Consider the following 24,530-nt stretch of genomic DNA (forward strand, 5'->3'; position numbering starts at 1 on the left):
TAATAAATATATTATGTGTACATTTATTACATTTTTGCATTATAGCCTGTAGAGCATTGCAACTTCAATCAGTGCAATAGACAGGCTACTGCATTGCTTACCTCCAGGTCTGTATGGAGATATGGACCTTCAGTTATGAGGTTCAAAGAAGTAAAGAATGGACTGCAAGTGCGGCGATGTCATTACTTCTGTGCTCAATTGAGATCTGCGAGTCCCTCTACCACAGTGGTAGAAGAAACTTGTAATCTCCTTGTTTAGGCTACTTTCATACTGATTGCATATGTGTATTTGCAGCGGTTTTACTGCGTTTGTGGTGCGATGTTTACAGGACACGTGACTCAAAAATCACACCACAAATGCAACATGGGTGCATTTCTGATGCGTTTTTGCTGTATTTTCCATTGACTTCAATGGGGAGGTGAGTTTTTGATGCGTTTTTTTTTACCGCACCAAAATGCAGCAAGCAGGATTTAAAAAAATGCACCAGACCAGTGTGAAGAGTTCCATAGGAATACATAATTATGCGTTATTCTCCCACTTTTTTTAATGCGAAAGTGGAAGAAAAACGGATCAGTGTATAAGCAGCCTTCTAGATTTCTGTATATGGCTCACACGGCTGTATAGGCAGAGCCACACACAGCCGTGATCATTTAACCACTTCCAGTCCGGGTCAATGCTGACATTTCTCTCCTACGTGTAAAAAAATATATATTTTTTTTTTTGCTAGAAAACAACTTTGAACTCCCAAACATTATATATATATATATATATATATATATATATATATATATACATAGCATTGACCCGGACTGGGATGCTTGTTCATGGTGGTACTGGTTTGTTTATATGAGCCCAAAAGCTACGAAATCCTCATCGCTCCCGCAGGACATTGCAGAGAGAAGAACCCCAATGAATCTATTATACTGAGTGCACTTAAAGGGTCGGGTAATGTGACAATGTTTCATGTTATACCCTTATTATGGGTGCAATAAGGAACATGGTTTTAAAGCTGACCTTCCATGATGATAGACGGTACACTTTACTCACAGCCTGTCAATCCTTAAAGTGATTGTAAACCCTTACATATACCAAGTGACTGGCCTCAGGAGATACACAGAGATAAAACAAATCAACCTACATAAGTTGTACCTGTCTATCTACAGTGTTCTTTACATTCCTTGCTGAATTTATGAGGTTTGTCTGGGAGTTCTGAAAAAAGGAGGTGGAGAACTGAAATTACACTCTGCATAGCTCAGTGAGGAGAGCTTTGAGAGCTGATTGGAGGGAAGGTACACACCCCCCTTCACATGGCACACAGGAACAGAGCTGAGGCTGTCAATTTGCTGGAGGTCCCTCCCCTATCACCATTTTTTTCTTGGTGTCAGGAAAACTTGTCATAAGTGATTGATGCTGATAGCAGAGGAAGGAGGAAACAGACAGAAATGACACTTAGTACACACTATAGAGGGATATGCTTTGTTCGCATTTCATGTCTGAGGTTTACAACCACTTTAAGCTTACAATGCTTCCAGAAGGAGCGATGATGTCACCATGGTTCACCACTGTCTTCATGGGAAAACAGGGAGGTCCAAAGCCCACAAGAATACACTCCTACAATGTTCCTCTTTCCCAGGAGGAATGATATCACCTGAACCTTCCTGAAAACATCAGAAGCTGCTCCAAGATATTTTATTCTCCAAAAAAAATGTAAGCAAAATGTTTTGGGGAGCGTCAGTAAAGTGGACCTTCCACTTTCATGGCACATTCCCTTCAACAGTTTTGGATTTACAGCCCTGGGACAAGCATGTGGCAGGTAAAGTGAGAATTAAATCCAAACTTCCAATTTGCATACTTAGTGGTGATTAGTGACTGAGTGAATCTATTGATGCCAAGGGGATCAGCATGTAAGCCAGACATCTAACATATTCAGGAAAGTTCAGCAATGGTGGGCATACAAAATATTTTTCTTCGGCTGGCCATACACTATACAATTTGCTTACATTTTTCTTACAATTTTCTGGCCAATTTCCTTTAGATTTATCTTTCACTATGTAGTGCAAGGGCCTGCCTAATTGGATACATTTGAAAGTGTTGTTTTGTTTTGACCTCATATTATATGTTTTTTGGTAAATCTAAAGCACAATTCTCAAGAAAATTGTATAATGTATGGCCAGCCTTAGTATGGGTTTCTTTAAATCTGTATTAGTCCACCCTGTATGCTTAGGCTGCCTTCACACAGTGGATTCCTGCAGTAAGAATCTGTGGAGAATATGTTCCTGAGGCTGGAATCACCTTTCTATGTGAACAGTTGCATCCAGGAGTGATCATACAGTTGCAAGAAAAAGTATGTGAACCCCTTGGGATTACGTGGAGTTTTGCATTAATTGGGCATAAAATGTGCTCTGAACGTTATCTAAGTCACAACAATAGAAGAACACAGTCTGCTGAACATAATACTACACAAACATTAGATGTTGCCATGGTTTAATTGCACATAACATGTAAACATTCACAGTGCAGGGAGGAAAAAGTATGTGAGGCCCTAGCTTAATGACTTCTCCCAGAGCTAATTGGAGGCAGGAGTGAGCCAACCTTGACTCCAATCAGTGTGATGATATTGGATGTGTTGCTGACAGCTGTCCTGCCCTTAAAAAACACACACCTGTTTTGGGTTTACTGGTTTCAAGAAGCACTGTCTGATGTGAACTATGCCTTGCAGAAAAGAGCTCTTAGAAGACCTACGATCAAGAATTGTTGACTTGCATGAAGCTGGAAAGGGTTACAAAAGTATCTCCAAAAGCCTTGATGTTCATGTGTCCATGGTAAGACAGGCTGTCTACAAATGGAGAAAGTTTAGCACTGTTGCTACTCTCCCTCTCCTGTAAAAATGACTGCAAGAGCACAGCACAGAATGCTGCATGAGGTAAAGAAGAATCCCAGAGTGTCAGCTAAAGACCTACAGAAATCTCTGGCACATACTAACATTTTTGTTGACACATCTACAATAAGGAAAACATTAACCTCCTTGGCGGTTTTCCCGAGTGTAGCTCGGGGTAGAATTTCTATACCAAGAGCGGTAACCCCGAGCTACACTCGGGCTTACCATGCAGCGTTCTCTGGGGGTCCCTGCAGCACTTACCTTGTCCTTCGCTCCCACGATGGGTCCCCTGTAGCGTCCCCGTCCATCTCCTCCGGCGGATGCCAGCATCTGGCTTCCGTGTTCCGGTCCCCGTGACGTCGGAACGTTCGGGCGGCGGAACCGGCGGGAAATTTGAAATTTTTAAAGAATGACATTTTTGCTGTTATTGCTTTTTCACTGCATTTCACATACATTTTGTCCCCACTGCTTTGTCCTGTGCCCTGCCTGCATTTTGACTGTTCTTTCTGCCTGGAAACTTAGAAAGGTCCATGGCGGCCAAAAAGCATCCCTTTACGTCAAAAGCGGTTTTAGAACAGCGATAGTAAATCAGAACCACTTGCAGAATTGAGTGATAATGATTTGTGGGGAAATTCGTCATCAGACACTGAAAACGATTTTGCGACTTTGCCCAGCGATGTGCGAATTTGCCTCTGTATTTCAAATTTCAGTGTTTTTGGTTTGATTATATTATTGAATTAAATTTATTATTATTATATTATTATTTTTTATGATTATTTATTAAATTATAATTTATGATTTCGTGTTTCAAGTTTTATCATATCCGGAATGTTTAATAGACTCTTTTTCGGATAGATTTCAGTGAGTTATTCCTAAAAATTACAGCCTACAATTAAAAACTACATATTTCCATGCAAAAAAATGGTACCACTTTCAGCACAAAATTCCTGACATGATCATACCGCCAGGGAGGTTAAACAAGAATGGAGTACATGGGAGGACACCATGGAGGAAGCCATTGCTGTCCAAAAAGAATATTGCAGCACGTTTGAAGTTTGCAAAAGAGCACCTGGATGTTCCACAGCACTACTGGCAAAATATACTGTGGACAGATGAAACCAAGATTGAGTTGTTTGGGAAGAACACACAACACTATGTGTGGAGAAAAAAAGGCACAGCACACCAACATCAAAACCTCATCTCCACTGTAAAACATGGCGGAGGGAGCATCATGGTTTGGGGCTGCTTTGCTGCCTCAGGGCCTGGACGGATTGTTGTCATTGATGGGAAAATGAATTCCAGAGTTTATCAAGACATTTTGCAGGAAAACGTATGACCATCTGTCCACCAACTGAAGCTCCGCAGAGGATGGGTGATGGAACAGGACAATGACCCAAAGCATACAAGTAATTCAACAAAACAATGGCTGCAACAGCACAGAATACGCCTTCTGGAGTGGCCCAGTCAGAGTCCTGACCTCAACCCGATTGAAATGCTGTGGCATGACCTTAAGAGAGCGATTCACACTAGACATCCCAAGAATATTGTTACACTGAAACAGTTTTGTGAAGAGGAGTGGTCCAAAATTACTCCAGATCGTTGTGCAGGTCTGATCTGCAACTACAGGAAACGTTTGGTTGAGGTTATTGCTGCCAAAGGAGGGTCAACCAGTTATTAAGTCCAAAGGTTCACATACTTTTTCCTCCCTGCACTGTGAATGTTTACATGTTATGTGCAATTAAACCATGGCAACATCTAATGTTTCACATTTTATGCCCAATTCATGCAAAACTCCACGTAATCCCAAGGGGTTCACATACTTTTTCTTGCAACTGTATGTCCCTAACACAGCTAAATTTTCATCCAGGGGCGATCATCTGTCTCTAACCGCAGCTAAATGCTCCAATGTGCAATTACATCTGTCAATCTGTCATTGTTTTGTATAGGCTGAGCAGCCTCAAAGCAATGACAGGCTGACAGTGGCCACAGCTGAAGCCACAACTGTTCTCATACACAGGTGATTCCAGTATTAGGAATCTGTTGGCCTGGCATAATCACCAGTGTGAAGGAGGCTGCATGGAAGAGTGGAAAAAAGTAAGGGCCTATTTACACGGGGGGGCCACCTGTGGGAATCTGTAATTCTTGCTGGTGGAAAACTACCTCTATGCACTGTACTCAAACAGCAGCCAGTGGTGGCATGGCCAGATTTGTACATTGTACAAACAAATGGCCAGCGCTGCTATTGTTCACATGGAACCACTTATCCAAGTACTTACCCTAGGTTCACACTTAAGCGTTTCCTGCAGTGTTTTGCAGAAATGCACTACAGTCCATTTAACATGATTTCTTATGGGACATGTTCACATCTCCGCGTTTTCACTCAGTGCATTTTTTGGAAAGGGTCAGGGACTTTTTTTAAATGCAAAAAGTAGCATTTTTGGTTCTAAAGACTTCAATGGAAACACTGCAGAAAAGCATGTATTGTGTTTTTGATGTGTTTTGCATTTTAAATCTGCGTAACAACAAGAAAGATTTTAAAAACTGGAAAAAAAGATGCAAAATGCATTAAAAAAGCGGCAAAAACACAGGTGCCAAAACGCAATGCAGAAGCAGCTCAAACACAACCTGCTTAGGTGTGAACCTAGCCTAACTGCACATGAAATTATGAGCTCTAACTGGCCCTGGATGCAGACAGGGATAGTGGTTCTGGGAGCAGGCAATTGTTCAATTTGAATATGATATTTCCTCCCAAACCCACAGCCGCTGAACACTAGATATCCCCCTGGGTATCCAAAAAAAAAATATCAATAGTGCAATGCTATTATAAATATACAATATAAAATAATTAAAGTGTTACTAAACCCAGGACCCTGCACTCACTATATCTGGTCTCCCACAGTACACACAACATGGAAATGCAATTATTTTAGTAAATAAAAACTGCTAAACACCTTTTCTCATCAGCAGTTACAACAGTCTTGTGACTTCTGTCAGTGTCCAGCACTGGTTAAAGCTTTTAGGAGGAGTATTCATTTTGCTATAGGAGGATGTAGAACCCCTGACCTCTGTCTGGACAGTGCTGATCACATGCACTCTGTCAAGAAAAAAAAAAAACCTCTCTAGCAATACACACCAAACTAAGCATGTGCAGAGTGACTCCACATGCTATGTCTTATCAGGAGATAAGAGGGGGACACTGTAAGAAGGGGAGGATCAGAGAAGTCAGGATCAAACAGCGTTTTTACAAAATACAGAGAATTAACCTCTTAGGTTCCATAGTGAGTATAACAAGCATGCTTTACTGCATATACAGACTGATTTTACTGTTGTGAGATTAGTAACACTTTAATCCCAAAAATTAGCTTCGCGATAAATCTCATATAATAGATTAATAAAGTGCGAAGTCACTATAGTGCACCTCCCCTTTTGTATACGTGTTAATGTGAGTCCCTTCAAAACGTCATACTAATTGTCCAGTTTGTATGCAGCCATAGCAGAGTGCTGATGTTGCCACATATGTATGCTACGGTCCAGCTGCCTCTAGCCCTCCACCTGAATGAGCCCTAAGGGTGTATTCACACTGATCCACTGTGCTTTAACTGAAGCGCAGTGTAACCGCAGTTTTTGTGTGGGTTAGCTGCGCTTTGCCATAGACTTATGTTCCTCCATTTTGGTGCGTTTTGTGCAAGTGCATCAAAAGTCCTCCATGCAGGACTTTTGGTGTGCTTTTAGAAACCACAGGACCAGGGGCGGACTGACCATTCGAGCACTCGGGCACTGCCTGAGGGACCAGGGTCAGTCGGGGGCCCCATGAAATGCCCTTGGTACCTTTTTCTAGGCTTTTTTGGGTGTGCTTTGAGTGTGGGCAAGGACACAGGGGCCCCATGATCCCCTGTTGCCCGGGGGCCCCATGACTTGTCAGCCCGCCCCTGCACAGGACATAATAGAAGTCTTTGGCAAAGTGCAGCTAACTTGCACCAAAACTACAGGCACACTGTGCTGCTCCCGCACTGTGGTCAAAGGGCAGCAGGGTAGTGTGAAGCCACCCTAAGGGCTGGTTCACACCATGCCCGCAGCTGATATACACACTGTGCATTCCTTTGCGATTCAAACAGCATGAAAAACACAGTACATTTGCAATCTACAGTGGGTGTCAATAAAAAGTTAACAACACCCCAAATGCAGGTCACAAACGCAGTGCATTTTCCTGCGCCGTATCTCATGGTACTTTTGTACCATGCGATCCAGTTGCAGTGCGTTTTAAAACATACTGCACACACCACTTTTTGATGTGGTGCAGTGTAGTGTGACTTTAACCCATTCAAAATAAATGGGCTTGAAACTTCACCGCATAGTGCGATTTGGCTGTGAGCATTTCAGCTGTGTTTATTAGCCACACACAGTGAAACTTTACTCTCTCAATCAACAATAACTATTTGTAATCCTTATACTGCTAGCATTAGTAAAAAGATAGGGGATATATTATTTTATAAACTTATTTTTCATTTCTTCAGTTACTTCCTGGTTTTTGGCCAGGCCAAAGTTATGTCATACATCCCAGCAGTCCTCATGGGCATTTTTTTCATCTGGAGAAGGGGAAGAGGGCTTTCTCAGTTAAAGAATATGTCAAAACAAAACAAACAATGATGTATCTTGGGAATCCCACCAATAAAATATGTGGTGGTGCTATATATGAATATGAGTAAATGGGTGTCACCAAAAAGCATATATGCCAAAAAAGAGAAAGAAAAAGGCATTGACACCACAACAGCAAAGTTCATTTATTAGAGTAAAATATCATTGCAAAAGATAAATATGAGTTATGAAAGAAGATTAAATCGGTGTCTACAAACTCACTCCAGTCCCCCCAAGAAACCCTCCCAAGTATCCACCTACAGCCACTCCCATATATCCCCACAGGGCCAAGATCCCTACCAGCCAGTTGTATTGCAATCAAAGCTCCAAGTTGATAAATATATATACAGGAATGGCAAATGCTTGAAATAGCCATACTGTAGGCCTGTATCTATAAAATAGGTGACTTCCTCACTCAAGGACCAAATGCCTAGATGACAGGTGCTTGCAGGTATGTAGCTGGAGTGAGACAGAATGTGTCCCTGACTAGCGGAGGATCTGTGAGAGTCCACCATAGCATGAGAGCCACCAGGTATATATGACTATGTGAGCACTATATATAGCACCTCCTATGCTCTGATGGGGCTAAGCAGCATCCATAAACCATCTGCACTAACTCAGTCCTGGTATCCAGGGATACCCCATAAGGAGTGCCGGGATACATATAAGACCAAAGAGTGGCTGCCGTAGCTCACATAACTTGGTCAGTCTTTCCAGCATCATTCACACTCGACCTCACATGGTGCACGATAGCCCTGTCATCACTGTAGCCAGGGCTTTTCTTTTTAGAAAATAGGTGCAGGAACACAATTACGACCCTCCAAACTTCCCCCCACACACACACACCCTCCAAACCACATCAAATAGTCGGTATGGTAAAATTTCACTAACAGTGGAAGGGTCTTAAAGGGGCATTAAACACCAAGAGTACATTAAGTAGAGGTGCACTGCATACAGAGTGCAAAGTTCAGGGGTGCGCTGCATACAGAGTGCAGAGTTCAGGGGTACACTGCATACAGAGTGCAGAGTTCAGGGGTGCACTGCATATAGAGTGCAGGGTTCAGGGGTGCGCTACATACAGAGTGCAAGTTCAGGGGTGTGCTACACACAGTGCAGAGTTGAGGGGTGCGCTGCATACAGACTGCAGAGTTCAGGGGCACGCTACACACAGAGTGCAGGGTTCAGGGGTGCACTACACACAGAGTGCAGAGTTCAGCCTTCTGCCACATCTGCTTACCTCTGCAGCCCCTATCCACATCTCACTTTCACCCCTCTTCCTCTCTGTTACCTCCCTGCACACTCTGCCTCTCTCAGTTGCAGGGAGATCATTCAGTGCACCCCGGACACCTGCATCTACCTTGCTCCCATCCTGAACTCAGTGGGAGCTGCCAGTGGTGTATTTAGGTTTTGTGCTGCCCTAGGCAACACAAAAATCAGATGCTCTTCCCGTGGAGAGAGCCTGACACCGACCAACAGCAGCCCCCCACCCCTACCCAACCAGAGAGAGCCTTCCACTAACACCCACCTTCACAGCTCTGGACATCCCTGGAATCGACAGTCAAGCTCTGCATACACCATCAAGCAGCCTGCAGCCTCTCCCGGATCCCACCTGCAGCATATGTGCCTTCTTCCAGGGGGCAGTGCTGCCCCCCAAAAAATGCCGCCCTAGGCAAATGCCTTGTTTGCCTTGTGATAAATACACCCCTGGGAGCTGCTCAGGAGATGAGATCTGTGGAAGCCATTGGGAGACAAGCTGTCACTTGTAAACACAGAAGCAAATGATAATGGTGAGTGGAGGTCATCCAGAAGTGGTGGAACTGAGTTCCACCAAGTTCCAGCTGAAAGAAAGCCCTGACTGTAGCTATCCCACCAACCGTCTAATCCACTGTGTGATGCTTCCAATACTTTTGCCAATGGATGGATAAACTGTATTCAAAGCTGCAGTGTGTGTGTACATCTAAAGCACATCAGCGTGGTCATGCGGGAAACATAAAGGAGGGAGGGGGCAGGGCCCCATGTTTACATGTTTCATCCCAGCATTTCATATTCCTGATATGTGCCTGCTATACCATGTACTTATATATACAAAGTATCCTGTTCTCTTTGTATTACTTCCCTTGTGTGAAATCCCTGGTGTTCCTGGCAGTCTCTCTCTTTCCTATTAAAAACTGACTCCCAACTTTCTGAGATGGGAATGAGGAACACCTATAAGCAAAAGTATGTATTCATAGGACACACCCCCTGCCACGCCCCCATACAAGGAAAATAAATACACAAAAAATGATTGATTAACCACTTGTCTACTGGGCAGTTATACCCTCTTCCTGCCCAGACCAATTTTCAGTTTTCAGCGCTGTCAAACTTTGACTGATGATTACTCAGTTATGCAAAACACTGTACCCATATAAAAAAAAATTCATTTTTTTCACACAAATACAGCTTTCTTTTGGTGGTATTTAATCAGCACGGGTTTTTTTATTTTTTGCGCTATAAATGAAAACAAAGACCAAAAATTTTGAAAAAACACCTTTTTCTTTGTTTCTATTTTAAAATTGTGCAAATAAGTAATTTTTCTTCAAACATTTTGGCCAAAATGTATACTGCTACATTTCTTTGGTAAAAATAACTTAAATCTGTGTATATTATTTGGTCTTTGTGAAAGTAATAGAGTCTACAAGCTATGGTACCAATCATTGAAAATTGATCACACCTGATCACACCTGATGCACCGATGTCCTCTCATTTCTTGAGATACTAACAAGCCAGTACAGTACAAATACCCCCCAAATTACCCTTTTTTGGAAAGTAGACAGTCCAAGGTATTTACTCGGAGGCATAGTGAGTTTTTTGAAGCTGTATTTTTTCCCCACAATTCTATTGAAAATTAAGATTTTTTTTTTGTGTTCACCAAAATTGTTATATTAAAAGGTTATTTCTCCCACATTGTGCTGTTCTCCTCATATTTGTTATTTAACTGTGCATTGTATTACCAATTCTTATTTCACCATGTTTGTTTCTATGTCTTGATCTGTTGCTGCCATCTGCTGGCCAGAATTTGCATGCTGCATGCCTTTGTTATAGCTAGTAAGTGTTTTCTCTGCTGGGCGTGGTTTTAGGCAAGCCTTGGTTCTGGTCACTTCCTGCAGCCATTTTATCTGCTGTATAGCTGTGTGACAGGACATTCAATACCCTGGGCTTGTGAAGGCATCAGTTTTTGACCAGCAGTTAGCCTCAGGAAAGATATCACAGGACAGCATCAATACCTCTACTACCTTACAGTATTGTATCACTGTTTGTCGCTGTATTTTGGACCAAATAAACCCACGCTGATTTCATTCCCGTGTATACGTTTGGATCCATCTAACCTGAACATCTGCCGGTCCGGTCTGCTCCACTGCTTGGATACGAAGGTAGGAAGTTACACAGCCATTATCAGTTATACCTTCATTCGCCTTCATGTGGGGACAGAACAGTCAAAAACTGCCTTAAAGTCCATACCCCGCTACAGATTCCCTCAGAGTCCAGTACCACACTCAGGAATCTCCCTAGCAACAGGCCCACTTGCAGCAAATCTGCCCGGTTACAGTGCATGTTCCACAAGCCTATGCGGAAGCACTGCACATACGCAGTATCTATAGTCTCGCCTGGAAGTCCTCCACAACTCGCCAAGCCATTCCTAAAGTCCTATATTAACTTTTCCTCGCATAACAGAAGTACTGTTTATGCACGTTCCTTACACTGCCGTGGCCGCCGCAAAACCCCGCAATTCATTCTAAATATCTTAGAAATTTTGTCAAGGTGCCCTATCGGAGCTGTGCTGCGATTTTCAGCGCCCAATTCAAAACTTCATTTTCTTAAAGGGACAGCGCACCTTAAGTCAAAATGGCCGAAAAGGACTTTGCACAGTTCCCCAGTGATGAACTAAAGCAAATACAACCTGATACTGATCGTTATGAAGGGCAGGGAACAGAATCCACACTTCCAGCAGAACAAGTCATACGACCAAGACGCTCTCTCAAACCGACAGTAAAAGTCATTGAAAATTATCACACCACGAAAGATGAGCTATGTGATAACCTGGAGGAGCAATGGGAACGAGTTTCCTCCCTCATGTCCGGACTTAAATCCTCCTCAGGTGATGCCACAAGCTTACAAGTTGCCATCGGGCGGCTGGACACAGCTCAAGAAAGATACAATAGACTGTCCACAAGGTATATAACCTTTCTAAAAGACTCTAATATCGATGAAGCCCTATCAGAAGCAGAGGCAGAGGCCAAGAGGGCAGAAGCAGAAGCAGAGGCAGAGGCCAAGAGGGCAGAGGCAGAAGCAGAGGCCAAGAGGGCAGAAGCAGAGGCTCGAATAAAGATTTTCGAATCAGAGATGCAGGAGGAAATTGCATTAGCTAAAGTAAGACTACTTGAGCAAGCATTGTGCCAAGGTCTTGATCCAGTCTGCTCGCTACCACAGGAGATAGATGATCCAGTTGATCGCACCAGTGACTATGTACTGAATCAGTTATCTGCGCCACCCCCAGTTTGCAGTACCGTCCAAGCCGAGAACACTGAAACCTCCAAGTCAGCTCTACCTGCGGTACCAGTGCCACCCACAGCACCCGAGCAACCTAATAACCGTTACCCGGAAGTGCCCTCTCAAGGACGGTTGTTACAGAAAGATCGCTATCAGGTGTTTTCTGGCCTACCTCCACAGCTCAAGCAGCAGTCATCACAATATACAGAGGCTAAACGAAAGCTTAACCCTGCAGCTACATCATTCTACCCGGAAGCATCTCACCCCTTCACGCCAGGCAGCCAATACGCCCCAGGGGCATCACAAGTCGTCATGGCAACAAGCAGTGAGAAATCAGATATGTCTGAGTTTGCCAGGTTTATGGTGAGCAGAGAGCTAATCAACACCAGTCTCTCAAAATTTGATGACCGTGCAGAGAGCTACAGAGCTTGGAAGGCAACCTTCAAGGCCGCCATCGCTAACCTCAACCTAACCGCAGAGCAGGAGTTTGACCTCTTGATCAAATGGCTGGGCCCAGGCTCCACAAATCGTGTCAAGAGCCTCAGAACTGTTTATGTGGGACAAGCAGAAGCAGGTCTTGCTGTCGCCTGGCAGAGACTCGAACGTACCTTCGGCAGTGCAGAAGCAATAGAGAAGGCCCTATTCAAGAGACTGCAGAACGTTCCAAGGATCAATCTCAAGGATGTCCAGAAGCTTCAGGATTTAAGTGATCTGCTCATGGAACTGGAGCTTGCCAAGGGTGACCCTCGTCTGTCTGGGCTTTGTTACCTGGATACAGCTCATGGAGTGAACCCAATTGTCGTGAAGCTACCATACAGTCTACAAGAAAAGTGGGCGGCATCAGTCTCAAGGTACAAAAGAGAGCATGACATCACCTTTCCCCCATTTATTCACTTCTGTAGGTTTATTGATGAACAGTCCCAGATGAGGAATGACCCCAGCCTCGACTTCCTGGAGTTCAACACTACAGCTTCAGCAACATCATCATCAAGGTATGAAAGCATCACGCATAAACACAGAGACTTCAAGAGCAGCGTGAGTGTTAGAAAGACTAACCTACCATCTCCTGCAGTACCCACGGGTAAACAGTACACTACCTCATCAGGAGATAAGACTTTCAATCGTGAATGTCCCATTCATAAAAAACCACACTCTCTGAACAAATGTAGAGGGTTTAGATCCAAAACCATACAGGAGCGCAAGAAAATCCTCACCGAGCTTGGGGTATGTTTCAGATGCTGCGCTTCATTGGAGCACATGGCTAAGGACTGTAAATCTGTCATCAAGTGTGAGGAGTGTCATAGTGAAAGACATGCCTCAGCTATGCACCCAATCCCACTCTCCGGAGATTCACCCACTGCCGTCACAACCATTCCTGCTCCAAGTCATGGCGGGGAGCCCCAGAATTACGCTAACGCAGCCACCGCTGTTTCCTGCTCATGCTTGGATGTATGTGGGGAGGGCCAGTGTGAGAAATGTTGTGCCCGAATATGCCTAATCAAGGTCTACCCAGAGGGACTACCAGAAAAGGCAGTAAAAATGTATGCCATCATTGACGACCAAAGCAACCGGTCCCTAGCAGGTCCTAAATTCTTTGAAGCCTTTGGAATAAAGGGACCATCTGAACCCTATACCTTAAACACCTGCTCAGGCCGCATAGAGACTAGCGGCAGAAGGGCACAAGGATTCATCGCCTCTCCTGTCAGTGGGGATACGGAAATACCCTTACCGACGCTGATCGAATGCGATCAAATACCCAACCATAGGGATGAGATTCCTACCCCAGAAGCTGCATTTCACCAACCTCACCTAAGGCACCTAGCCAACGTTATCCCACCTATGGACATCAACGCCGAGATTCTACTCCTGCTCGGCAGAGACAATCTAAGGGTACACAAGGTGCGTCAACAGTGTAATGGTCCTGACTATGCACCATACGCCCAGAGACTGGACTTGGGATGGGTAATCATAGGAAATGTATGCTTAAATCAACCAGAAATCGACTCCTTCAAAACGTACGTGCGTGCAAATGGACGCACAACTTGCATTAAGCCGTGTCCTCATCACTATGAGGTGAAGGAGAAGTCTCCAGGCCTCATACAACCACCTGATGTCATTACTCCCCTCTTTGCCGACAACTTGGGGAGATCAGTCTTTCATACAACCAAGGACGACGATAAAGTAGCCTTGTCAGTAGAGGACAGAGAATTTGTCGAGATAATGGACAGTGAGTTCTTTAAAGACGAAACCAATCACTGGGTTTCTCCATTACCCTTCCGAGCTACCAGGGTAAGACTCCCGAACAACCGGGAACAAGCTCTGTCTAGATTTAACTCTCTTCAGCGTACCATGAACAGCAAGCCTGAAATGAGAGAACACATCGTTGCCTTTATGGATAAAATATTCCGTAACAACCATGCAGAACCAGCTCCATCCTTAAGGAAGAACGACGAGTGCTGCTACTTGCCTTCATTCGGAGTATATCATGCCACTAGACCTATGTCTGTAGGTTCCTTTACTAACTCTACTTGGCTTACAGGTCCGGAGTTTCTGCTAAGGCAGGCGGACGATTGTGTACAGGAAGTTTTCAGCATCCAGGATCCGGATAATGATCCAGAAATCCGCGCTGAAGTCAGTGTATTGGTCACTGGAACAAAGCAAATCTCCAGCCTCGGTAGCCAACGCTTTGAACATTTCTCCAGTTGGATGAGACTCGTCAGGACTATCGCAAGGTTAGTGCACATTGCAAAATGTTATCACAATACTCACAAAGATAAGGATTGTCATGGTTGGCACGTCTGCCATAAACCCTTCTCTGCGGAGAACATCTCTCATAGTGAGTCCCTCATAATACGTCACGTCCAACAAGAGGAATTCAATGTAGAATGGAAGTGCTTATACAACAAACAGCAGATTCCAATAAAAAGCCCTCTTGCCAACTTAAATCCAGTTATTGACAGTTTTGGCTTGCTCAGAGTTGGTGGTCGTTTGAATCAAGCCCACCTAAGAGTTGCAGAACAAAATCCTCTCATCATTCCCAGCAAACACCATATCACCGTCTTGCTGATCCGACACTACCACAAAAAGACTGAACACCAGGGCAGGCAAATCACTGAGGGCAAGTTACGGTCTGCTGGCCTTTGGATTATAGGTATGAAAAGACGTGTGGCCCAAGTACTGCATGACTGTGTTCACTGTCGCAAAGCTAGAGGAAAACAACTACACCAACAAATGGCTGATTTGCCTGCGGACAGACTATGTACAGAGCCGCCTTTCACCTACGTTGGCCTAGACGTCTTCGGGCCATGGATGGTGTCCGCACGCAGGACCCGTGGCGGTCACGCAAACAGTAAGCGTTGGGCTGTACTATTTACTTGCATGAGTGTGCGAGCCGTTCACTTAGAGGTCATAGAATCCATGGACACATCCAGCCTTATTAATGCCTTAAGACGGTTCTTTGCAATCAGAGGACCAGTGAAACAGTTGAGGTCTGACCGTGGAAGCAACTTCATTGGAGCCTGTAGAGAACTGAACATAGACACCAAATCCATTCAAGATCACTTGGCGGAAAAGGGTTGCACCTGGATTTTCAATCCTCCTCATAGTTCCCACATGGGGGGCTCCTGGGAGAGAATGATCGGCATCTCACGCAACATCTTGAATTCTATGTTGATGGATGTAAACTCTTCAAGACTCACACATGAGACTCTAGTCACCCTTCTCGCTGAAGTTTCAGCTATCATCAATTCTAGACCCCTCGTGCCAGTATCTATGGATCCTGAAACACCAGCCGTACTGACTCCAGCTATCCTACTTACCCAAAAAACTGAGATTACGCTATTACCTAGTGGAGAATTTACTCATGCGAATATCTACCAAAAACACTGGAAACGTGTACAATACCTAGCTGATTACTTCTGGAACAGGTGGCGAAAGGAGTATCTCAATATTCTTCAAGGAAGAAGAAAGTGGCAACACCACAAACCAAACCTAAAAGAAGGTGACCTCGTGTTAATGAAGGAGCAACATACCGTACGGATTGACTGGCCTATGGGACTAATTACAAAGGTTCTTCCTAGCAAGGATGGCAAGGTTCGTAAAGTGGAGTTGAAGATCTTCAGAAAGGGTGAGCTTAAAATATTCGCAAGGCCAATTAATGAACTCATTTTGATACTACCCATTGAGAACATTCCTGCTGGGTGAACTCTACTGAACTTGAACTTTGTGGTTCTTCTCTATTCCAACTCGGAATCTACTATATTGTTATGTTTATTGCATTCTAACATGTTCTTTGTTACAGGTTGTTTTATATTTTATGGACATTCGTCATAGTGAAATCCCTTATGGAATTTCAGACGGGGAGTGTGCTGTTCTCCTCATATTTGTTATTTAACTGTGCATTGTATTACCAATTCTTATTTCACCATGTTTGTTTCTATGTCTTGATCTGTTGCTGCCATCTGCTGGCCAGAATTTGCATGCTGCATGCCTTTGTTATAGCTAGTAAGTGTTTTCTCTGCTGGGCGTGGTTTTAGGCAAGCCTTGGTTCTGGTCACTTCCTGCAGCCATTTTATCTGCTGTATAGCTGTGTGACAGGACATTCAATACCCTGGGCTTGTGAAGGCATCAGTTTTTGACCAGCAGTTAGCCTCAGGAAAGATATCACAGGACAGCATCAATACCTCTACTACCTTACAGTATTGTATCACTGTTTGTCGCTGTATTTTGGACCAAATAAACCCACGCTGATTTCATTCCCGTGTATACGTTTGGATCCATCTAACCTGAACATCTGCCGGTCCGGTCTGCTCCACTGCTTGGATACGAAGGTAGGAAGTTACACAGCCATTATCAGTTATACCTTCATTCGCCTTCATGTGGGGACAGAACACACATGGCATATGCATACTAGCAACTACACCCCAAAAACACATTCTGCTACTCCTCCTGAGTATGGGGATCCCACATGTGGGAGACTTTTTCACAGCCTGGGCACATACAGAGGCCCAACATACAAGGAATACCGTCAGGTGACCTAGGGGTATAAATTATACATTTAATTTCCTGACTACCTATTACACTTTTGAAGGCCCTGGAACACCAGGACAATAGAATTACCCACAAAATGTCCCCATTTTGAGAAGAAAACACCCCAACGTATATTCTGTGAGGAATAATGAGTCTTTTGAACATGTCATTTTTTTTCCACGTTTTCATAAAATGTGGAAAGAAAATTAAAACTTTTTTTTTTTTAATACAATGTTGTCCATTTATAAGATATTTCCAACACATAGCATAAACATACCAAAAATTACACCCTAAAATACATTCTGCTACTTCTCCTGAGTATGGGGATACCACGTGTGTGAGACTTTTCCACAGCCTGGCCACATACAGAGGCCCAACATCCAAGTAGCACCTTTAGGCCTTCTAGGGGCAAAAATTACACATCTAATTGCTTGACAACCTATCATGTTTTTGAAGGCCCTGGAGCACCAGGACAGTGAAAACACCCACAAAATCACCGAATTTTGGAAAGCAAACACTCAAATGTTTTTTTTTGTGAGGCATAATGAGTCTTTTGAACATGTCTTTTTTTTCACAAGTTTAAAGAAAACGTGGAAAGAAAATGAAAACGTATTTTTTGTTTAAAACAAGTTGTCCATTTATAAGATATTTCTAACACAAAGCATGTACATACCAAAAATTATACCCCAAATACATTCAGCTACCTCTCCTGATTATGGCAATACCACATGTGTGACACTTTTCCACAGCCTGGCCACGTAGAGAGCCCCAACATCCAAGAATCACCTTTAGGCCTTCTAGGGGCAAAAATTATACATCTAATTTCCTGACAACTGATCACGTTTTTGAAGCCCCTGGAGCATCAGGAAAGTGGAAACACCCACAAAATGACTCCATTTTGGAAAGAAACACTGCAATGTATTTTCTAAGAGGCATAACGAGTCTTTTGAACATTTCATTTATTTTCCACAAGTTTTCAGGAAAATGTGGAAAGAAAATGAAAATGTATTTTTTTAACACAAAGTTGTCAATTTCTAAAAACAGCATGGACATACCAAGAATTACACCCCAAAATACATTCTACTGTTCCTCCTGATTATGGGGATATCACATGCGCAAGACCTTTTCAATGTCTGTACAGATTATGTGTCCAGCATTGCAACAAGTTTAACACAAAAAATCAACAAACACTATAGAAAACAATGTAAAGAAAAGAATACCTGTGGTATGAGGAGAGCATTGGTCCAGGTCAGTACAGGCAGCAGGCTGACGTCCAGGCAGCAGGCAGTTACAAGGTCCATAAAAAGGATAGGACGCAAACGTCTCTCTTATCCTTCTACTTCAGGGCCAGCACTTCGTCATTTCTTAGGCTTGCTGATTCCCCCCTTCGTAGCCTGGTATTCACTAGAGATTGTGGGAAGCCCTTCCTGTTTTCTTGGGAGGTACCTCAGGCCAAGGTTTTCTCATGGTACAGGTGTCGGAAAAGTGGCAGACTAGTATAGAAATTATCCATGTAAATGTGATAGCCTTTTTGGAAAAGTGGATAACCCAGGTCCCAGAAAATGTTTCAACTTGTTCCAATGTAGTTTGGGCACTCAGGGGGCTGGAGCTGGGAATCTTTGCTTTCATATAGGTGGAATGCATATAAATATCCTGTGGTTCTTTCACAAAGCTTGTCGAGCTTTACTCCATATCTCGCCCTCTCACTTGGAATATATCGCTTAATTCCTAATCTCCCAGTGAAGTGGACAAGGGATTCACCCACACATACGTTTTTATAGGGGACAAGAAGTTCAGCAAATCTTTGGGGAAAAAAATTAAGAAGTGGACGAATTTTGTATAATTTGTCATAGTTGGGATGATCTCTGGGAGGGCATTGGGTATTGTCACAGAAATGAAGGAAACACATGGCAATCTCATAGCGTGACCTGGGAATTATAGCAGAATAAATTGGCATGTGGTGGATTGGGTGTGTGGACCAGTATGCATGACCTTCATTTCTTTTTGTAAGCCCCATGTTAAGGGTGAGGCCCAAAAATAACTTAAATTCCTCCAATGTAAGAGGTATCCATTCAAATGGATGGGCATAGGATGAACCGGGGTTGTTAGAAATGAATTGTTGGGCAAAAAAGTTTGTCTGATGAACAATAAACTGTAGTAAAGTGTCGGGCAAGAATAAAAAAAAAAAAATCAATTACTGAAAAATTCTCAGTGTTGACCTGCACACCTGGCTGTGCGGTGAAAGGGGAAATGCTTGCTGATCTGGAGTTGGAGGGCAGCCATAATGGGTTGGCAAGAGCATCTGGGAGGTATGTTTGGGCCCTGATTCTTGGGGGTTGATGGAATATTCCAGTGCTGGTACTGGGTCTTTCTTCTATGGGTCTAGCGCCATTGGCATTTGCGGATTGACCATTGGGGTATATGGCGCTGTTGGTGGATGTCTCGGTTTCAGAGCGTCATATCCTTTTAGGAGGGACCCTTTCCTCCTCTGATTCAGTCGCTGATCAACTACTTTCTATAGGCTCATACACTGAATCACAATCGAACAGTGAGAGCTCCCCGCTGTTCTCATCTGTCATACTGTCATACGGCTCTTTACCACGATCGATGATGATCTGTGTCCAAGGGACACAGATCACCAGTGATTGCCACGTGGCACGCTCCTGCGGCCGCGCATGCGCAGTTAGAGTGGGAGGACGTCATATGACGTCCTCCCAGAACAAGAGAACCGCCGCCCATCCATCATTTCCATATATGGTGGATGGGAGGCTGTTAAACCCACAAGTGATTTTTTACCACTACTATTTCTTTATATTGGCTTTTGAAATGTACAGATGCAACAATTTAGAAATTGGATAAAACGTTTAACACTGCAAAGCACGTTTTGATAGATAAATAGTGGAATTTATACACAAAAATATTGATCAGACCAAAATGACTTTGTTCCAAATGAGGGACAGTCCCCCAAAATCAGGGACAGTTGGGAGCTATGGTTGTCTGTGTTCTGGCTGTGCTGGTAACTCATTTACCTTCTCTGCACAGCCATTCACTGAGAAGACCAGTGTACTGCTGTTTCTCCTCCCTGAGCTCCTTATGTACAGAGGATGTGTGATCACTTATCCCCTTTGGGACCGCCCACCTGCATTGTACTGAAGACAGCCAGCTCCTACAGGCACAGTGATGTATCTATACGTCCCTACCTGTTTCCGGGTTCAGGGCACTTGCCCCGCCTGCCGACTCCCGCTGTGATTGGACACAGCGGGATTTTGTCAGCAGGTCCCTGCCCTGGTTAACCCCCTCCCAGCCAGTGTCATTAGTACAGTGACAGTGTACAGTATTATCACTGACTACTATATTAGTGTCACTGGTGATCTCGGTGTCAGTAAGTCAGTTCTCACCCAGTGTCAGTGTCAGCTTTCCCACTGCATTATCACAGTCCCACTATAAGTCGTTGAGCACTGTCATTACTAGTATAAAAATAATTAAAAGTTCCAGTATATATACCATAGTTTGTAGACACTATAACGTTCACACAAACCAATTAATATACACTTATTGGAAAATTTTTTTACCAAAGACATGTACCAGAATAAATTTTAGCCTAAATTTATTAAGAAATTTGATTTTTAATTTTTTTTCATTGGATCTGTTTTATAGCAAAAAGTTAAAAATATTGTTTTCTGGGGGTTTTTCTCAAACTTTTCTGTCTTTTTTTAATTCATATAATTAAAAATAAAAAAAACCCAGTGGTGATCAAATACCACCAAAAGAAAGCTCTATTTGTGTGAAAAAAATGACACATTTTATTTGGGTACAGTGTTGCATGACCACGCAATTACCAGTTAACGTAGCACAGTGTTAAATAGCAAAAAATGGCCTGGTCATGAAGGGGGTGAAACCTTCTGGAGCTCGAGTGGTTATAAAAAGGTTAAAAAAAAGGTATTTATAATGCTTTTTATATGTATACATAAATGTTTTGCCTTTAATTTCTATTTTAAACTGATTGGGTGAGAGTTTACATATATAGTACCTTAAATTTGCCTATATGCCTGGCACTGCGAAAGTGTACCAGCCAGGGGCAGACTGACCATTTGGAAACTCGGGCACTGCCCGAGGGCCCGGAGTCAGTAGGGGGCCCCATGAGATGCCCCTGGTACCTTTTTCATAGGCTTTTTTGAGTTTGGGCAAGGACACAGGGGCCCCATGATCCCCTATTGCCCGGGGGCCCCATGAGTTGTCAGTACGCCCCTGGTACCAGCAGCCCATGTATATTGTACAAGCTTTTCTAGAGTATCACCACATACAGTATAAACCTCGGGAACTAAATGCTACACAAATCATCTGCCCTTTATCTAGATGGCCACAGTTAGAAATACTCTGGGGAGGGGCTTATCAAAGTGATTTCTCAAAAAATTAAAGCATGGAGACATGGATAGATTAGTGAATTTGCTGTGAATATTAAATGAATTGTAGCCAGGACATTGCCCTGTGTTATTTCACTCTCAACTGTGATGCTGTCACACCACACTATCCCCTCCAGCCAGCAGGGGGAGAGCCATCACCAGGAAGCATATGGACTTCTATGCAGGGTTCTGAGAGTTGTACTTCAAGACATTAGCCATAGAATAGGGACAATGGACCCTACACTACAGTTCCCAAAGGACATTAGAGAGAAAAGGGAGTAGTGAAATGGCTTTCACCGGACTGCATGAGAAACCTCTTCCTCTTGGCACTGCAAGCACCGATGAGGCACATCTACCTGCATGCTGATCAGACTGCTGGGAGGCCAGACCAGCGAGGACCAAGCTTGAGGCCTGGGAGCGGAGACACCTGGCACAAAGCTGCATAGACCACAGCATTGCATCTGCACCATAGCTACAGGGAGACTGGAGTGTCCTCTCATCCACTTCTTCTCACCACTGATCACAGAGGCATTCTGTAGAGGGATCACAGCCACACCACAGGGACTCGTGAGAGGGCTCACTGCCCATTGTTCACACTGCTTGCAGGGATTGGGCCACTAGAGGCAGGACCATTGATTATGCAATTCTTATGCAATTATTGCATTCTTACTGCACTTAACTGCATGCTGGTTTATTACGATTGTCAATAAGTGCACTAACGCATCTTTGAGGGCACCAACAACAGCCGGTTAAAACACAACCTAAAGTACTGCCCTCTTTACCAAGCAATTCTTCTAGTCCCTACTCATTATTCATTTAAAGGGTACTTCTGCCCAGGAAACCTAGGCCTAGTATAGTCACCAGTAGGGGACCTTGGCAGCAGTCTCCTGAACATAGTTAATTAAGCTACAGTACTGTCCTTTGCTGCTCTTTGGTGACATTGTTACGGTTCATACTGATCTGGTACAAAATGTGATCTTATGCCTAGAGTTTGCTATTGATTTCATTTCATGTCCAATTGTGTTATTACTATTGCTAATCCAAGCTTTCTTTTGTTACTGATTTTCTATGTATTGCAGGCTTACATTATATTTACATTGAGTAAAACTCTCTTTTATAAAAAAAAAACAAAAAAACCAGCAGTGACATTGCACTTACATCATACATATAAATGTCTATCCAGACAATTAGGAACAATAGCTCATCTCTAGCCTTAAGCTGTGTCGGCTCCAGCCTCAATCCACAGGATTCTGGTACGGATTAAAACTACAGATGAGCTATTGTTCCTAAGTGTCGGGATAGGCCAGGGTTTTTCAACTGGGCTACCACAGCCAAATGACACAAAGCCCTGTACAGTCCAACCATGAAAGGGTTACTGTGTTAAGTTCTGTGTACAGGGAGGTGGAAGAGCTCATCCCATTCCTCTTCTGGGCTCTCTCCCCCTCTATGCTGTTATCTGTACTTTTGCCAAAAGCTGTGTAAGCTGCCTGACCTTCCCTTAGCTTCCAATGACGCCATCAGTTGGTAGGACGCGGGTGGATGGCTTACACAGCCTTCACTTTTGCTGGAAAAAGTACATATAACAGCATAGAGGGGGAAAGAGCCCGGAAGAGGAACGGATTGGGATCTCACCCCTCTCTGTACACAGAACTTAACACAATAACCTTTCATGGTCAGACTGTACAGGGGTTATGGGGGATTTTTTTTGGGGGGGTTGGGGGGATTTCCAACCTAATGACTACTTAACTGTGCCTTACAAAACTACATTTTAGGGCTTTTTCACACCAGGTGCAGAGCGGTAAAATATGTAATTGCATGTTTTCCCACACCACACAAAAAAATGCATTACCTTTTGCAGTTGCGCACGGGTGCTATTAATTCTTAATGGCACCCCCACGTATCCACCAATTGCATGTTTGTTTGTGCCCACTTAAACATATGGTTCCACAGTACCATGCATTTTGGTGGGACTCAATTTAAAAATCATGCCAGTACCTTTTTCTGTGGGTTGCACAAGCATAGACTGCGAGCCGGATCTTCTCGTCTGACATCAGTGCCTGACCTCACAAATGCACTTCTGGAAGAATGGTCAAACATTCCCATAGACACACTCCTAAACCTTGTGGACAGCCTTCCCAGAAGAGTTGAAGCTGTTATAGCTGCAAGGGTGGGCCAACTCAATATTGAACCCTACGGACTAGAACTGGGATGCCATTAAAGTTCATGTGGGGGGGCGTGGCCAAGAGAGGCATGTGAGCAGACGCATCTCACAGAGCTCCTGGTACATATTATGAATTGATCCTGTTCCCGACACTGCAGACTCCTGAAACCGGTTCCCATCTGCTCCTGGAACCCCCTAGACAAGCCTGCTGTACCTGGTGCACACTTTGGAACCATGGTGGCATGAAAAAGCAAAGAGGAAAGGCCTGCAGCCTGAAACCCAACATGGCGCTGCAGCGGCTCTTCCACAATGCATGCCTCGTGGGCAAAAGGACGCTGTGAGTAAATCATCTAAAACGCCTAAAGCCTCCTCAGGGGAACCACCTAGGGATATGAGATTTTATGCCCAGTAATTGGCGGGCCCCTCGGAGCAAGGCACTCCACATGCTGCTAAGAAGTCTCCGAAGCTATCTAACACTGAACTAGAAGAGGCTGAGTGTTTACAAGGCCCAGATGCCATTACAACCAAGTCAGACTTACAGCCTAAAAATACAGAGGAGAGCGAGGAGGGTGACGAAGAGGACGAAGAGCAGAACACGGTAGGAGAAATCCTAAGGGTAGTCCACAAAGGCACAGCGTCCGTTTACCTTAAGGAACACTTTGGGGAGTTGAAGGAAGAGGTAGCCCTGATCCACCAGGACCAGAGAGAGAACAACGGCTGCCGAAAGCAGAGTGACCTCAAAGATAAACTGCCACCTCTCATTAGGAACACCCAGTTTACCAGCCACCTAGCTAAAGCCACTGATATGAGAGTAGAAGATCTTGAAAATCGTTTGAGGCACAATAATATTCGGATTGTGGGGCTACCAGAGAAGGTGGAAGGCAGGGACCCCACTAAC

Source organism: Staurois parvus, unplaced genomic scaffold, assembly GCF_062004578.1.
Source record: "Staurois parvus isolate SC_StPar_1 unplaced genomic scaffold, SC_StPar_1.0 ptg000129l, whole genome shotgun sequence".
NCBI classification, from domain to species: Eukaryota; Metazoa; Chordata; class Amphibia; order Anura; family Ranidae; genus Staurois; species Staurois parvus.